This window comes from Sorghum bicolor, chromosome 7 (assembly GCF_000003195.3).
Source record: "Sorghum bicolor cultivar BTx623 chromosome 7, Sorghum_bicolor_NCBIv3, whole genome shotgun sequence".
Lineage (NCBI taxonomy): Eukaryota > Viridiplantae > Streptophyta > Magnoliopsida > Poales > Poaceae > Sorghum > Sorghum bicolor.
This window is the reverse complement of record NC_012876.2, coordinates 26,908,560-26,914,110: the sequence shown is the minus strand read 5'-3', so window position 1 is coordinate 26,914,110 and position 5,551 is coordinate 26,908,560. Positions and strand designations below refer to the sequence as shown.

The 5,551-nt window shown below is 40.1% G+C and overlaps 1 long non-coding RNA gene across 3 annotated transcripts; it reads left to right on the top strand.

Annotated features, from left to right (window-relative positions):
• On the top strand, positions 1 to 3,555 carry LOC110437334. 3 transcript variants are annotated; one of them, XR_002455423.1, is made up of 7 exons: positions 1 to 414; positions 508 to 634; positions 811 to 865; positions 1,276 to 1,409; positions 2,231 to 2,293; positions 2,796 to 2,888; positions 3,296 to 3,555. It is a non-coding gene; the product is annotated as an uncharacterized LOC110437334 (long non-coding RNA). The 3 variants fall into 3 exon arrangements; XR_002455422.1 differs by lacking the exon at positions 3,296 to 3,555 and adding an exon at positions 3,007 to 3,276; XR_002455421.1 differs by lacking the exon at positions 3,296 to 3,555 and having other exon boundaries at positions 2,796 to 3,276.

Sequence of the window (5,551 nt, the reverse complement as noted above, 5' to 3'; positions counted from 1 at the left end):
GCACCCGACGCTCGCTCCTTCCTTCCTGTGGTGCGATCTCCCCCATCAGGTCGTGCCACCACCACCAGCCTGCGTCCTCGCACCGCCGTCGCAGATCCATCGCACTCGATGTCGCGCGCCACCCACCATAGGTGCTGCCAGCACCACCCTCGCCCTCGTGTCTCACGCGGCCTCGATCATCACCCTTGCCCTTGCCCTCATCCATCAGCCTCGCTGGACATCGCACCTGTGTCATCACCGTCGCCGTCACGAGCCACGACCGCCCTCGGCTGCTGCACGTGCTCTATGATCCCGGTGAGTCTTGCGGCGCATGCGGGCCGGCCATGGCACGACCATGTGGCTAGGGTTCCGTGCTCACCAACATTCACGCCGTCACCGCCCACTTGCTCACCGACATCAAGGCCGACCTCTGAGGTACGTTCGTGCACGGTCACTTGGTTCTCAGCCCTTGATGTTGGCTTCCGTGTCCGAATCTGATCCGGGAGATCAATTGTGGTGGGGGCTTAGATGTTGAAGGATTTAGAGGATTTAGCAGGGCGTCGTCGCCGTGGATGTCCTGGCGGGAGGCCGAAGTGAGCACCACTATGTGGGAGCTAGCTGTGAAGACGCCATCGCCGCGTGATGAGCCAATGAGGTAATGGTTCCTGTGACTCTACTCGTCCAATTCGACTCCATCGCTGCGTGATGAGCCGATGAGAGAATTATATTTATTCAAGATTTTGGCATGAAAGCAATTGATTTCGTATGAGTTTTTGCTACCTATAGTTTGCTTTCAACTTTTTTATTTAGTTTTCGTGGTCATAATTGCAGATCTCTTCATGATCTCCACGGTGCATGCTCCAGTGGCGCCACAGTGCTGCAATTGGTATGCACCCATGGTCAGAGATTTGTGTTTGTATCAGTGCATTGTACCTCCTTCTTTTGGATCTTTCTTTTGCTTGGGGAAAAAATGCTGGAAACCATGACTCCGAATCACAAAAATAGGGGGATACTTCAGATTCGGGTTACATGTTCGTACAGATTTATGAGCAATTTTGATCATAGTAAAGAGTCCTAGGCAATTTACAGGTTCAGCCAATCAACTGTGATGTAAAGAGTTCATAGGTTCAGGTTTGCATTTGTCTGAACATAGCTGATCAGATGATGCTACCATATAATTACTTATGCACTCTTGTTTTTATTTGCATGTGAGATTATTGATATGATTTATTTTGATAATAACAGAACACTTAATTTCTTAAGTATTTGTAGCTGATCAGCGACCTGTTCGTCCAGGATAGAAGCAGTGGTGGTGCAGCAGCAAGAGGATTGGTACCATAAGGTCAATGTATGTTGTTGTCAAGGTCTTGGAGCAGTTGTACGGGAGGCAGTGCAAGGGTCCTAGACATCTTGTCCTTCGATTCTTGCAGGTTGATACCGCTTGCATTTTGTTCAACCAAAAAACACCTTCCTATGCCTCCTCTTAAATACTTGGTTTGGTAGATGGTAGATGCCCAGTAGTTATTCTAAGCACTCTTGTTTATACATTGAATGCTTGCATGCTGTGATGTTTGAAAACTAAGAAACAATTTCGGTAGATAAGGTTTTGGTTATGGATTGTTTCTCTACATAGGTTTTATAGACAAGGCAATATTTTGCATATGGTAGTTGAGACATTGATAAAAAATTTACCAGAATATTGATAAAATATTGTTATAATGAGTAGTGCAGAGTAACCTGTGATGAACAAGGGCATAACAAGGTGTATTGTATTTACTCTATCCTATTCCTTATAATAAGCAGAAGCATTACTACAACAAAGGAGGGGTATTTTCTATTGATGAGGGGATGTTTTATTTTTCTCATTTGCGATTTCTTAAGTTTACTCTTGCTGAGCTGAAAGAATTCTATATTTTATCCCTTGGTTCTGTAGTGCTCTCAAAGTTGCAGGATAAGGCATCTTCATGTTTGAATTTTTCTAGTTTAGCAATTTAGCTTCCCCACACAGTTAGCTTCTCCTGTACATGTTTAATCTCATGGGTGGTTTATTTGTCCTGTCAACAGTTCAGTCAGCCTGCAGATGATTCTGTATTTCTCAAATGAAAAAGAAATATCTTTACTTCAATGACTGTCTATATTTCTCAAAGAATCAAGAGATCTAAATTTACTTCAACCTGCAACTATATTCTCTTCTTAAGAGTGTTCAGTACCAATTATTACACACTGAGTATCAATCTCCTATCTCATGCAGAGTTACTTGCTTGTCTGACTGCATCAACCTGAAACTAAGAACTCAAGTTACTCTGGTGATCTGGTAAATAGATCTGCACCCTAATTTTGACAAGTTTTTTATACTGGTCAATTTATTTGCACAATTAGTAAACTATGAATATTACCTGTTCAAGAGCCTCTATTCTTTGTAACCAAGTCAAAATGAAGACTGTTTAGATGCTAATAAATTCAGTGTATCCTACAGTTCCCTAAACTTGTAGGAACAATTGACGGACCTTCTGTTTTTATTCATGAGACATTTGTGTTTTCAAATTTCACTGCCATTAGTCAATTTCAATTGTTTACTGAGTTCAGTTTGACAGACCTATGCTCTTGATTTGGAGGCAAGCATTATTGTTTTGTCAAACCAGCCTTTTCGAACACGGAGCCATTGCCTATATTTCATTACGAAATGAGGCACTAGCAGATTTACAACGTGTAGTCTTTCATGTGATTGTATTTGCTAAATTAATGGCTTGTTGCTCCAGTATTTTCATCACCAAAAATCTATGGATAGTCAATAACATTGACATCTTCGCTGACAGCAAAAAGACAATATATAGCTGCCCAAGATGATGTGCATCCACAGCTTGATCCACTGATGCTTCGTGCAGCTTTTAGAGAAGATATCTGTTTCGGTATGCAATCTTTCCTGCACCCCATTCTCTTTCTAGGTTCATTGATTTTTTTATGATAAGATCAGGAGGGGTTATCCCTACTTTCTTGCTATTGATTGAGTCTGGCATTGGTTCTAAGGGAATAGTCAACAAGGATTCAGAAGAGCAAATGTCCATCTGAGTGAAAGAAGTTGACAAAGTCCCTCTGTGTTCGGTCATTAATGTATTTTCTCTATGAATGTCATTCTGGTACTGCAATTTTCATTACTTTAGAACAACCGTCCAACGTTGAGGTCATTGAGTTTTCGTCACTTTCAGTTTTCAAGGCTGCTGCAAGTGTTGGCTTGCATGTGGATTGACTAAGATAGTGTCCTTAGTGCTTTGCAATATAATTGTGATTTTTATCTGATTGGATTGTGCGTTTGAAGGTACTGGATCGTTACTATTTTACTGGCCACTTCTTATATCCCTGGTCACTGTAAGTCTCATTTTCGTTTTAAGAGAAGGTGGATTCCTTAGTGTATTAGACTAGGATTCAAAAGATACTAGATGTTTAAAAGCCTTGCACATGTTTTAGTTGCTTAACAAAAAATTATACTCCCTCCGTCCACGAAAGAATCAATTTCTAGAATCCATGCCAGTTAAACTTTTTAAAGTTTAACTAACTTTGTAGAAAAGAGTAACAACATCTATGACATAAAATGTGCATCATATGAAAATATATTCTATGATGAATCTAATGATACTAATTTGATACCATAAATCTTAGCATTTTTTTTCTAGAAATTTGGTCAATGTTTAAAAAGTTTGACTTAGGACAACTCTAGAAATTGACTATTTCGTGGACGGATGGAGTACATCATTTGTGATCCTTCTTTTTATTTTTGTTGTATGTCATTTGCTTATTATATATTATTATTAATTCTTCTGACCTAGCTTTATTGTGGACGTCTGGTGAAAGATGCAGATCCAAGTACTTAACTGTAGATGGACATCAACAAATGGTGATTAGGTTAACCATGTTTGAAGACCATCTGTACCTGTCTTGCAGCCTTGTTATTAATTTATCAGATAGTAGTCCAGTTTAGTATTAGTTTTATTCAGACTTGTGGCATATTAGTCTTATAGGTGCTCTACAATTTTTATTTCAAGTAAGAGTAAAAATACACTGGCGGCCCTTTAATTTGTCAGCCTGTGCCACTTTGGTCCATGAACTTGCAAACCCGAAAAAGTGACCCCTGAACTTGTCCGCCTGTACCACTTTGGTCCATGAACTTGCAAACGCGAAAAAGTGCCCTCTGAACTTATCGATCTGTGCCACCTTGGTCCATGAACATGCAAATATAAAAATAACACCAGCTGCAACTGTTCTGTCACGTGGCCGCCTCTGGTAGGCCATGCATGGCACCGTTTATGGTGTTGACATCAACGATGATGTCAGCATTTCTTTTTTAATTTACGAAATTGATATATTTTTATTCGTAGCATCAAATATATCAAATAATATATCAATTCGTTGCATTTATTAGTTAAAAGAGATAATTTTAAAACAAGCAAAAATTATTCGTTTTCTAGGTTTCATATTTTTCCTAGTCAGAGTACATCATGAAAAGGCTACACAAAACATTTTATGAATTTAGCATTTCACTAATAATTAGTTATGAAATAAACAAATATTTGTTGACGCGTTGAAAGAGCCTTTACACGCATGGACCAAAGTGGCACAGGCCGACAAGTTCAGGGGCCACTGTTTTGCGTTTGCAAGTTCATGGACCAAAGTGACACAGGCGGACAAGTTCAGGGGTCACTTTTTCGGGTTTGTAAGTTCATGGACCAAACTGGCATAAGCTGACAAGTTAAAGGGCCGCCAGTGTATTTTACTCTTCAAGTAATGTCGTCTCCTCACCTGCACTCCTGTCTACCAGGGGAGAGTTCAAGCTCACCTTTTTTTTATTTCAACATTGCAAGTATGAATCTAAATACGTTCCGTCAATCTGACTTCTCTTTTTAAGTATTTCCTACTATTCCCAAGTTTTTTCTTCAGGTACAGTAATAACATTCAGAGTTGTATTGGAGTGAGCCACCTAGATGCGGTTTGCCATGCATATGGTCACGAACTTATGGGTGTAACATATATGTAAAATATTTATATATTGTTTAGTTTCATTTCTTGATTTAGTTTGGTGGTGGTCTTTATGACTTTCATCGGCGGTGGTACACATAAGAAAGGCAAGGGCGACGAGGAGGACGTCAGCAAGGGAAGGGAGGAGGAGATGTGCATGTTTGTTGCGTGTACATGGTTCGCCGTAGGGGCGCAGCCTTCATCCCCCGCGGCCACACCTTTTGCCACCTCTGCTCCTGCGGGCTCTTGGTCAGTTGTGGCAACTGCCCACTCTGCTATGGCTTCATCCGAGAGATCCATGACATCTTTCATTGATTATTTATGTATGTTTGTAAAAATGGTACAGTATTACACAATGTATGGGTATTGTAAAATGTGTTATATACAGATTGTAAAAGTGAGAAAGAAATGCTTTCTTCATTATTCTTGCATATGTAATATTGCTGGTGCTATAATTTAGGAATATGATGCTATTAAATTTGAAATTTTGTGTGTAAAAGCCAAGACGGGATTTGATTCCAGGGCCTTCAATTTAGCCAAGAATTCTGACATGAGATGTCGT